The following is a 12,828-nucleotide window of genomic DNA, read 5'->3' on the forward strand; positions in this document are numbered from 1 at the left end:
CCCTAATAGTGCACAGCTGATAGACTTACCTCCAGGAGTTCTTAGCAGACCAGATTAACCCCTGCATTGCCAAAAGAAATTTACACTGTTTATTAATAAGATGAAGTGCTTCTAATCCTTGCAGGAGTAGGAGAAGTCAGACACTGTGCTCTTCTGGCTCCTCTCTGTCATGGGAAACCAGTGACACGTACTGTGTTAAGGAACCAAGCAGTGAGAACTGTTGTGCCCGATACTGCATATTACAATCTGATGAATTTGTACTGTCCAGTACGCTTTTGTTGGTAATCCCCTGAGTTATGTGTGGTTCCAGAGTATGGAGACCTGGAAGTTGTGGAAGCCTGTGGCCTACACGTATATGTGATGCACCCCACACTGGGTAGCACATTGCGACTGACAGAATTTTCCTGTAAAGTGCCGTGGAGATGTGAAGCACCAGCTTGTCCATGGCTACCCCCTGCATAATTTTACACAAATCTTTTGAGAACATAGTTAAGCAAATAGAATATATTCAAGTATAAACGACTTATGCCATTGTGACCCAAACCAACCTCTGTTACAGGCAATTGAACACCTCAAGCTATGCTGTATAATATGTATAATGCGTAATGACTTTTTGATGTTTTAAGCAGATGTTATCTCAAACAGCATATGCATATTTCTAGCATTTTTTTCTCTAATCATTCCAAATTCAAACAATGTGGGCTGCATGAATTTTAAAGCCTAAAGCCTAATGTTTTTTGCCATTAAACAAGATATGAATTAATTGCAAAGTTATAACTTTGATATAGGATCACCAGAGTAAAATCCCATGTATTATTTGTTATGAAGTCAGTAATGTCCACAGGATCTGAGCTAGAGGTTAAGTCAATTTTTTCTAAAACAGCTGAATATTGTATTTATCACATTTATAACCTCTGCTTTTAAAGCAGGGGTGCGGAACCTTTTTTCTGCTGTCATTTGGATATTTATTTTTGTCATTTGCTGACCACACAAAATTATCAACTTATAAATGATCCTGCTATATTTTGTAAAACATTTCATTAACTCACTCTAATATGATGACTGGAGCTGCTTTACTTAGTGATGTTGGTATTAATGATGTTGATACTTGCAACCAGTATCGGACTGGGGTGCCAAGGGGCCTACAAGTAACCAACTCCAGGGCTCCACTTTTCAGCTACAGTACATACAAATGTAACATTACCATCAGTCTCAGTAACAGTGAACTGGGTAGATTCTTAAATTAATAAGATGCTGCCTTTGTCTGTACATAGTGATTCAAGTATATTGTGCCAAGTACTGCTCATACAAGAGGGCAGTGGCCCACTCTTGCACAGAGGCCCACCGGAGGATTCTCCGGTGCTCCTGTGGGCCAGTCCAAGCCTGCTCCCAACTGCTTTTTCTGGTTTGTGTCAGTCTGGAGTGCAATCTACAATGACAAGTTTTGGTTGTTTTGTTTGTTTGTTTTCCGCCTCGACCGTCTGCCTTTATTATAATTGGTCCATCTTATGTGTCTAGACGCAGTTTACTGTCACTTCGCTATTACAAGAGCATTGCCGGCCGAGGTGGAGGAGATTCCTGATAATGGTTTCTGTTTCGGGCGTTTGCCGTCTTGGCTTCCTGTAAGGTCCTTTGCTAGGGCAGGGTTGGCTTGAATTGGTCCAAGCTTTGCGGTTCTGGACAGCATCCCGATCTTGCTGAGTATGGCATAAGACACATCTTGTCTTGGCACCAGTCCCAGATCTCCAATGCAGTAATGCGGGATTACACCAGGGCCTTTTAAGATGGGGGAGACTGTCTGCCTGTTGCCCTTGGGTGCCGTGTAATAGTCCGGGTCTATTCTCTGGAAGTCCTGTAGCCCCGGCCCCAGTGCGGCTGTACTGTTCAGCAGCAGCAGGAGACTTTACAGCACGTTGCTCCGTCTTTCCAGGGTTTCATCTTGTCTTTCACCTTCCTCGTCCGCAGACTTCTCCATGAGCATGTCCTTCAGAAAAGACGCTGCCTGACTTTCTCCACTGCTTGCCTCTTCTTCACCTTGTCGTCTGCCTGCCTGCATGCAGTGTTCATCCTTTCCATAAGTCTTGGCACCTCTTCCTCCAGGGACGTCATCCTCTGCCTAAGTGTCTGCGCCTCCTCCAGCAGAGACTGCTGCTCCGTGTGCAGATGGTTCAGCTCCTGCTCCTTGTGTAGAGCCTCGTCCAGCATCTCCTGCTGCTGCTGGCACCGCTTGGTCAACATACGGATTACCTTTTGGTTGCTGACGTTGTTCTTCGCCAGCTCTTTCTCGTTCTCCTCTAGCATCTCCACCTGTTTCCTCAGCTCGGCCTCGTGTTCTTTCAGCAGGTCAGTCATGGGGTCCTTCTCTGGTACCACACAATCAACAGAGCCAGCGAAGAGTGAACAATCCCAAGACCTTTATTTAGGCAAAAATACGAAAGGTCCATATACGATCCACCACACAAAGGATAAAATAGTCCAGAACACGAATGCAGTTCAGTAACAGGATAAAAGTCCAACAATCCAGCAGACAGAGGATAGCATAGTCCATATACTCTTCTTTCTTTCTGAGATGCTGTGAACACATCATCATTCCACACAGGACTGATCTGTGTCTCACCTCCCTGATATTTTAAGTCTCCCTCCTCATTCACAGGTCAGGAGCGGGAAGGTCTCAGGGGCTCATTGTTTCAACAAGTTAGGTCAACATGTCATTAGCATATTAGTAAACAATACAGTGCTGTGGGGGCTGATATCAGATGGCAGCAACAGCCATTCATCAATTAGCAAATAACTCCTTCCACAGGAGAACATCATGAAAATAAGTAAAATAGAAACATACACAAAAATTATACCCACATAGCATATCACACCATCACAAGGTCAATCTCTTGGATCAGCACTAAACTCTTCTCGGACTTTTTGGCCAGCTGGGAGCTGACGGCCACGTTCTCACAGGTTGCGTGCTTTGTGGTCTCGGCCATGTGATCGTTGGATACTTGGTGGAATTCGGCAGCCACGGTGTTAACCTTCTGCACCATTTCCTTCTTTAACCTGTCCTTGTCCAGCACTGCCTTTTTCTCCAGCTTGTACATAATTTCCTTGTGTTCTTCCTCTTGGTTTCTTAACTTCTCCTTCAATGCAGCAAACTTGGCCATCAGGTTTTTTTTCTGCACCCTGAACTCTTCCAAGGAGGCCAACTTGTCCGCTAGTAGCATGTTCTCTGACATGAGCTTGTCCTTCGTCTCTTGGAACTCGTGCCTCATCTGTCCCAGCTGCATCTCATAGGCGGCCTTCTCGGCTTCCTTGGCCTGCTGCAGAATGGAAAACTGGTCATTGAGGTCGGCGACTTCATCCATGCGCTGGTTCAGCATGCGTTTCAGAAATGACACAATGTCCTTCTTATCGCTGCTCAAACTGCGCCTGGTAGAAGGTCTCCTTGGCGCAAATTTCATCCCATTTCTTTTGATATCAGTCCACTCGGCCCTCCAGGTCCTGGATCTGTAGCGGGTAGTACTCCTTGCTCCCCTCAGACACCGGCTCCAGTTTGCTCATCTCCAACAGAGTCTTCTTCTTACTGGTGGCGCTTTCCTTTCCCTTTTTCTTCTTGGGCATCTTACTTCTCACGATGTCACCGAGTGTAGCGTCCCGTTTAGGTACCTACAGGTATTAAAGGGTTTCATGTGGCAGGAGGGCTTCTCCCTGATCTCTATTGATATAGAAAGTTTGTACACCTGTATTCCACACAAATTAGGGGTCGGGGCAGTCAGAGAAGTTCTTAGTCATACGGACACAGATACAAAAACAATGGACTTTATTTATGATGGGTTAATGTTTATTCTGAAGCATAATGCTTTCAAATTTGCCTCAACATGGTATCTACAAATAGAAGGGACTGCCATGGCTACACCGATCACATGTACCCTGGCAGACTTGTTTCTTGCAGTTTTCGAAGATATATGTATGTATATATATTCTGGCAGTAACCCCTTCTTGAAACACATTAAATTGTACATCAGGTACGTGGATGACATCTTCATGGTGTGGGATAGCCCCCGGGAGGCTTTCCATTCCTTTGTGGAGCACCTGGGGCTATCCAACACCATGAACATGAACTTCACTTTGGTGTTTGGGGATTTAGAGTTGGAATTCTTAGATGTTAAATTGTGGGTGGAAGATGGCACTATTCATACTGGAGTGTTCCGAAAACTCTCTGCCACCAATTCTTTGCTGCATTACAACAGCGCCCACCCTCAGTACACAAAACACTCTCTCCCCTTTAGTCAGTTTTTAAGGGTTAAGAGAATTAAGAGTAGATTTAGTGGCTTCAAAAGTCAATCCCAAGAGTTGTACAAAAATTGTTCGAGAATCGGGGTATCCCCGCACGGTGTTAGATGCTGCCCTAGCAAAGGCTGAGTCATGTAGTGTAGATAGTTTTACAGAGGAAGAAGTAAGAAAAAGGACATCTGAAAAAAGATTCACATTATGTTTCAAATTTGGTCCCATGGATAGCTTTATTAGATCGGCAATCAGGAGAAGTTGGCACATCTTAGAAAAAGATCCTGATTTATCGAAGCTCAGCAGTAGGGGCCCTTTATTTGCCAGCCGTCGTGGAAAGAATTTAAAAGATCTTTTAGTACGCAACTAAGTGAGTAATGAGCAGGAAAATTAATTAAGGGCAGGGACTCCAAAAGGTAACTTTAAGTGCAGCCATTGCAATTTTTGTTCTTACCATGTAACTGATAAAATGATCAGGATTGGCCACATTCAACATTCTGTCCGTGATTTTACATTTTGTAGAACCACACATGTGGTGTATGTGATCTTTTGCCCTTGTGGCTTTTTTTTTATATTGGGAAGAGTATCCGTCCTCTTTTTGTAAGGTTAAGGGAGCACTATAACTGCATTAGCTCTGGTAAGAGAGTCCCTCGCCTCGTTAATCATATGCGGTTATACCATGGGGGCAATGCAGCGATGCTGCACTTTGTTGGTTTGGAGAGGGTTAACTTACCTCAACAAGGGGGCGATCTGAACAGGCTCCTTCTTAGGAGAGAAGCCAGATGGATTCTGTGCGCATGCGCTATGGGACCAATAGGTCTTAATGAAAGGATTGATATGTCCGTGTTTTTTGTGAAGGTTTTTCATCTGGCTGCTATAAGGTTGTTATATTCTGTATGTTCATATGTTTTTTCTAAAAATGTTTTATGTTTTTATTCTGACAAGTAGGTAATTCTGACATTGTGAAGATGTCAGATGGTGGGAGGTAACCTTCTGTTCCTGTATAGAGGACCTCCCACTCTCTTTCAACAATAGGACCCGTGGAAGTGCGGTAGCGCAAAATGGCCGTCGTCCGTTTGTAGTTCACGTTCTCCCTTGTCTTCCTGCCATAACTTACATGTCACAATAAAGGATTGGAATTTTATGGATGGTGGGTGCTCTTCGTTTCTTTCTTTTTTTTGCTTGGAATTGTACTATTTTCTATGAATGAGCACCTGGACTCCTTTTGGGCGATAAGAAGCAACTAATCAGCGGTCACCGTGTGTGTGTGTGGCCCAATTTCTGCAGGAGGTGCAGTTTACTTTGTCTTTGAAGTTAACAGATAGTTATTATGCCCGGGCAATGCCGGGCTCTTCAGCTAGTAGTTAATAAATAACATTTCCCACAAGTCAACTTTACATTAGCACAATTAAGGAAACATATTTTTTTTTGTTAGGACCTTATAAGGGTTAAAGCGATTTCTAATTTTTCCAACAAAATTTACAAAACCATTTTTTTAGGAACCACCTTACATTGGTCAAAGTGCGCAAATCCACATTCAAGAAGTTTATTAACCCTTCAGATGCTTCACGAGAACTAAAGCAATGTGGAAGGAAGAAATTTACATTTTACTTTTTTCACAAAAAATTTACCTTAATTTTTTTATTTTCACAAAGGGATCAGGAGAAAATGAACCACAAATTGTTGAGCAATTTCTCCTGGGTACGCTGATAATCTGTATGTGGGGGAAAGCCACTGTTTGGGTGTATGGCAGGGCTTAGAAGGGAGAGAGCACCGTGTGACTTTTTCAATTTCAAAATTGGCTGGAATCAATGATGGGCGCCATGTCGCGTTTGGAGACCCCCTAATATACCTACACAGTGGAAACCCCACAATTCTAACTCCAACCCTAACCCCAACACACCCCTAACCCTAATCCCATCCCTAATCATACCCCTAACCACAACCCTAACCCTAGCCAAAACCTAACCCTAAAACCCTAACCCTAGCCCCAAATCTGTCTCTAGCCCCAACCCTAAAGGGGGTTTGATTTACAAATTTTTATTTGAGCACTGTGTCTTTAATGCAATGAGTTGAATAGGAGCATCTAACTGGTCTGTAGGAGCCAGAACTCTTAATTGTTGGTAGGGGATTGAATACTTTCTCACTGCAAAAGGCGAATAAATTTATATAATTTATACAATGTGATTTTCTGGATTTTATTTTTGATATCCTATCTCTCAATGTTAAAATTAACCTATCCTTAAAATTATAGACTGTTTATGTGTTTGTCAGTGGGCAAACTTACAAAATCAGCAAGGGATCAAATACTTATTTTCCCCTGTATTTCATGCCATCATTTTATGATATGGGAAAACCTCTTTAAGATATAATTTACATAAAAACATTGTCTACTTTAGAGGCTCTTTTTAGTATCATGTATATAAAGTATGTATAATAATAACATATGCTGACATGTAATATAGTATGAATAATGTACTGGATTTTTTACCATATCCAAACTGTGACTGGACCCCAAAAACAGAAAAAAGACAATTTTGAATGTCAAAAAATTCCTGTCAGATTAGTCCTGGCATTCTTGGCTTTGTTATGGGTTCCTACCTACAGTTGTGGCCAAAAGTATTTACACCCCTGCAATTCTGTCAGATAATACTCAGTTTCTTCCTGAAAATGATTGCAAACACAAATTCTTTGGTATTATTATCTTCATTTAATTTATCTTAAATGAAAAAACACAAAAGAGAATGAAGCAAAAAACAAAACATTGATCATTTCACACAAAACTCCAAAAATGGGCCAGACAAAAGTATTGGCACCCTCAGCCTAATACTTGGTTGCACAACCTTTAGCCAAGATAACTGCGACCAACCGCTTCCGGTAACCATCAATGAGTTTCTTACAATGCTCTGCTGGAATTTTAGACCATTCTTCTTTGGCAAACTGCTCCGGGTCCCTGATATTTGAAGGGTGCCTTCTCCAAACTGCCATTTTCTCTGCACAGGTGTTCTATGGGATTCAGGTCTGGACTCATTGCTAGCCACCTTAGAAGTTTCCAGTGCTTTCTCTCAAACCATTTTCTAGTGCTTTTTGAAGTGTGTTTTGGGTCATTGTCCTGCTGGAAGACCCATGACCTCTGAGGGAGACCCAGCTTTCTCACACTGGGCCCTACATTATGCTGCAAAATTTGTTGGTAGTCTTCAGACTTCATAATGCCATGCACACGGTCAAGCAGTCCAGTGCCAGAGGCAGCAAAGCAACCCCAAAACATCAGGGAACCTCCGCCATGTTTGACTGTAGGGACCATGTACTTTTCTTTGAATGCCTCTTTTTTTCTCCTGTAAACTCTATGTTGATGCCTTTGCCCCAAAAGTAGAGTTGAGCGACCTTGACCTTTTTAGAGTCAAGCCGGGTTTCGCGAAACCCGACTATCTCAAAAGTCGGGTCGAGTGAAATCGGCCGATTATGACGTAAAGTCGGGATCGACCGAAACACGAAACCCAATGCAAGTCAATGGGGCAGCATAGTCGGCAGTGAGTGGGGGCCAGGAAAACACCTAGAGTGCCCATTTTAATGTCAAAACCATCCATTCTTCTTAATGAAGCTTGTCAAGCGTAATTTACCTTATAATAATTGGAAGGCATTTGAAATTGGGGGTCATTTGGCTAAAGTTGTGGTGGGTAGGGCTGGTTCAAATAATTAGTGGGCCCAGGAAATCTGGACCACGTCACGGCAGTGGAGCAGGGAGAGTTAAGTATTTCAACTTTGCAAGTGCTGTGAACCTGAGCAAGCAGGGGGGGCCCACTCGTTGGCATTGGCACTGGCACAGGGCCCCTCAAAGTACAGCGGTGTGTTTGCACGGCGGGGGCGCCTCCCACCGGCAGCAACACTTTTGCGTACTATGAGAGGCCCTGTGCCAGTGACGTCGCCAACTAGTATTCCTCCCCCCACCTGATGAAGGAACCTGCACTTTCATCTGCACCTTCCTCTTTGTCCCCGTGTAAGGTGGTATGGTATGCGGGAAGAGCAACCTGACTTTCAGCAGGGTCACAATGTTGTTGTGTAGCGTGCACGGGGAATGTTGCGTTATGGGTCAATGTACCAGCAGACTCATCTATCACTGGCTGGGCAATGGGCAGGATGAGGAGGAAACACAGATATAGGCCCAAAGAATAAAGTTGGCTAAATGCAGTTCAAAATTGGTAACACAGGAATAACCAGGGGGCATTGCAGTGGAGGACAACTGGAATGAGAGGCTGACACAGAGAGTAGGCCCAAATCAGTAAGTAGTCAAAATGCAGTTCAAAATTGGCAACCGTAGTAAACAGGCGGCACAGCTTTGTTCAGTGGAGGAGAACAGCAAGGAGTGGCAGACACTGATAGTAGGCCCCAACCCAACTAGTAGGCCAAATGCAGTCTAACATTAACAACTACTTAACGAGCGCCTGAAAACGGAATTTCAGGACAGGAAACCAGGAGAACAGCAAGGAGTGGCAGACACCGATAGTAGGCCCCAAACCAACTAGTACGCCAAATGCAGTTGTTCCGTTTAACCACAATTTAATGAGAGCCTGAAGATAGAAGTTCAGGAAAGGCAACCTGGAGAACACCTTGGAGTGGAAAACACCATCTCTCTACACCCCATACCCAATTTGTAGGCCTAATGCAGCGTAGTTTCCAACAACTACTAAACGAGAGCCGGAAGATCGAAGCTCAGGAAAGGCAACCTGGAGAACCCCTTGGAGTGGAACACACCATCTCTCTACACCCCATACCCAATTTGTAGGCCTAATGCAGTGTAGTTTCCAAGAACTACTAAACGAGAGCCGGAAGATCGAAGCTCAGGAAAGGCAACCTGGAGAACACCTTGGAGTGGAACACACCATCTCTCTACACCCCATACCCAATTTGTAGGCCTAATGCAGCGTAGTTTCCAACAACTACTAAACGAGAGCATGAAGATCGAAGCATTGGCGAGGAAACCTGGGGAACACCTTGGAGTGGAACACACCATCTCTCTACACCCCATACCCAATTTGTAGGCCTAATGCAGCGTAGTTTCCAACAACTACTAAACGAGAGCCGGAAGATCGAAGCTCAGGAAAGGCAACCTGGAGAACACCTTGGAGTGGAACACACCATCTCTCTACACCCCATACCCAATTTGTAGGCCTAATGCAGTGTAGTTTCCAACTCTCTACACCCCATACCCAATTTGTAGGCCTAATGCAGTGTAGTTTCCAAGAACTACTAAACGAGAGCCAGAAGATCGAAGCTCAGGAAAGGCAACCTGGAGAACACCTTGGAGTGGAACACACCATCTCTCTACACCCCATACCCAATTTGTAGGCCTAATGCAGCGTAGTTTCCAACAACTACTAAACGAGAGCATGAAGATCGAAGCATTGGCGAGGAAACCTGGGGAACACCTTGGAGTGGAACACACGATCTCTCTACACCCCATACCCAATTTGTAGGCCTAATGCAGCGTAGGTTCCAACAACTACTAAACGAGAGCCGGAAGATCGAAGCTCAGGAAAGGCAACCTGGAGAACACCTTGGAGTGGAACACACCATCTCTCTACACCCCATACCCAATTTGTAGGCCTAATGCAGCGTAGTTTCCAACAACTACTAAACGAGAGCATGAAGATCGAAGCATTGGCGAGGAAACCTGGGGAACACCTTGGAGTGGAACACACCATCTCTCTACACCCCATACCCAATTTGTAGGCCTAATGCAGCGTAGTTTCCAACAACTACTAAACGAGAGCCGGAAGATCGAAGCTCAGGAAAGGCAACCTGGAGAACACCTTGGAGTGGAACACACCATCTCTCTACACCCCATACCCAATTTGTAGGCCTAATGCAGTGTAGTTTCCAAGAACTACTAAACGAGAGCCGGAAGATCGAAGCTCAGGAAAGGCAACCTGGAGAACACCTTGGAGTGGAACACACCATCTCTCTACACCCCATACGCAATTTGTAGGCCTAATGCAGCGTAGTTTCCAACAACTACTAAACGAGAGCCGGAAGATCGAAGCTCAGGAAAGGCAACCTGGAGAACACCTTGGAGTGGAACACACCATCTCTCTACACCCCATACCCAATTTGTAGGCCTAATGCAGTGTAGTTTCCAAGAACTACTAAACGAGAGCCGGAAGATCGAAGCTCAGGAAAGGCAACCTGGAGAACACCTTGGAGTGGAACACACCATCTCTCTACACCCCATACCCAATTTGTAGGCCTAATGCAGTGTAGTTTCCAAGAACTACTAAACGAGAGCCGGAAGATCGAAGCTCAGGAAAGGCAACCTGGAGAACACCTTGGAGTGGAACACACCATCTCTCTACACCCCATACCCAATTTGTAGGCCTAATGCAGTGTAGTTTCCAACAACTACTAAATGAGAGCCGGAAGATCGAAGCTCAGGAAAGGCAACCTGGGGAACACCTTGGAGTGTAACACACCATCTCTCTCCACCCGATACCCATTTTTTAGGCCTAATGCAGTGTAGTTTTCTACAACTACTAAACGAGAGTCGGAAGACCGAAGCAATGGCAAGGAAACCTGGGGAACACCTTGGAGTGTAACACACCATCTCTCTACACCCCATACCAAATTTGTAGGCCTAATGCAGCGTAGTTTCCAAGAACTACTAAACGAGAGCCGGAAGATCGAAGCTCAGGAAAGGCAACCTGGAGAACACCTTGGAGTGGAACACACCATCTCTCTACACCCCATACCCAATTTGTAGGCCTAATGCAGTGTAGTTTCCAAGAACTACTAAACGAGAGCCGGAAGATCGAAGCTCAGGAAAGGCAACCTGGAGAACACCTTGGAGTGGAACACACCATCTCTCTACACCCCATACCCAATTTGTAGGCCTAATGCAGTGTAGTTTCCAAGAACTACTAAACGAGAGCCGGAAGATCGAAGCTCAGGAAAGGCAACCTGGAGAACACCTTGGAGTGGAACACACCATCTCTCTACACCCCATACCCAATTTGTAGGCCTAATGCAGTGTAGTTTCCAAGAACTACTAAACGAGAGCCGGAAGATCGAAGCTCAGGAAAGGCAACCTGGAGAACACCTTGGAGTGGAACACACCATCTCTCTACACCCCATACCCAATTTGTAGGCCTAATGCAGTGTAGTTTCCAACAACTACTAAACGAGAGCCGGAAGATCGAAGCTCAGGAAAGGCAACCTGGAGAACACCTTGGAGTGGAACACACCATCTCTCTACACCCCGTACCCAATTTGTAGGCCTAATGCAGTGTAGTTTCCAAGAACTACTAAATGAGAGCCGGAAGATCGAAGCTCAGGAAAGGCAACCTGGGGAACACCTTGGAGTGGAACACACCATCTCTCTACACCCCATACCCAATTTGTAGGCCTAATGCAGTGTAGTTTCCAAGAACTACTAAACGAGAGCCGGAAGATCGAAGCTCAGGAAAGGCAACCTGGAGAACACCTTGGAGTGGAACACACCATCTCTCTACACCCCATACCCAATTTGTAGGCCTAATGCAGTGTAGTTTCCAACAACTACTAAACGAGAGCCGGAAGATCGAAGCTCAGGAAAGGCAACCTGGGGAACACCTTGGAGTGTAACACACCATCTCTCTCCACCCGATACCCATTTTTTAGGCCTAATGCAGTGTAGTTTTCTACAACTACTAAACGAGAGTCGGAAGACCGAAGCAATGGCAAGGAAACCTGGGGAACACCTTGGAGTGTAACACACCATCTCTCTCCACCCCATACCCAATTTGTAGGCCTAATGCAGCCTACTTTCCGACAACTACTAAACGAGAGCATGAAGATCGAAGCTCAGGAAAGGCAACCTGGGGAACACCTTGGAGTGTAACAAACCCTCTCTCTACACCACGGAAGGGCTGATTCTTAGGAAGGAAGGCTGTCGGAAAGAAGCAGGGCGCGTCCGAGGGTGATTATATTCTTATTAGGTATATACTCACCCTCGGACGCGCCCTGCTTCTTTATTTGTAATGAATGTTTATTTGCAATGTGGTTTTGACTTACTCAATTTTTTTGGTAAATAATGATTTTATTATTTTCATTGTTTTGCATCTTCTTTGCAATAATATAAAGAAGACGCGACAGGACAACACTCGGTGGATGCCATATCTGTGTTTTAAATTGAAAAAAACTTTCAGTTAACTACTTGCAGGAGAAAGTTATTGTAGCTGGTGGCCATTTTTAGTACTGTACCAGATTTTTGTTGTATGTGTTTGTTTTTAATGTTAAAATGTCTGCATTTGATATCTCTCCAGTATTTTCTTTTTTATAAGTAAAATACTTATTTTTATATTTTCTGATGTTGGTTCCAGGGGTACACGGGCAGCAGTGGTGTGGTCAGTGGAGGCCTAGTGGAAGGAGTGACCACAGACAGGCATCGAAGGCCTAAAATAATAACACATGGCTGTAGGCAATTTTAAATTGGTTCCAGGGGTACACGGGAAGCAGTGGCCTGGTCAGTGTAGTAGTAGTAGAAAGAATGGACCGCAGACAGGCATCGAAGGCCTAAAGTAA

General features: G+C 44.6%; 1 pseudogene; it reads right to left on the reverse strand.

Moving 5' to 3' along the window:
• Positions 1-1,531: 1,531 nt before the first annotated feature.
• On the reverse strand, positions 1,532-3,612 carry LOC138643391 (cilia- and flagella-associated protein 157 pseudogene; annotated as a pseudogene).
• Between the last annotated feature and the right edge of the window lie 9,216 nt (positions 3,613-12,828).

The sequence above is a fragment of the Ranitomeya imitator genome, chromosome 6 (assembly GCF_032444005.1).
Source record: "Ranitomeya imitator isolate aRanImi1 chromosome 6, aRanImi1.pri, whole genome shotgun sequence".
Lineage (NCBI taxonomy): Eukaryota > Metazoa > Chordata > Amphibia > Anura > Dendrobatidae > Ranitomeya > Ranitomeya imitator.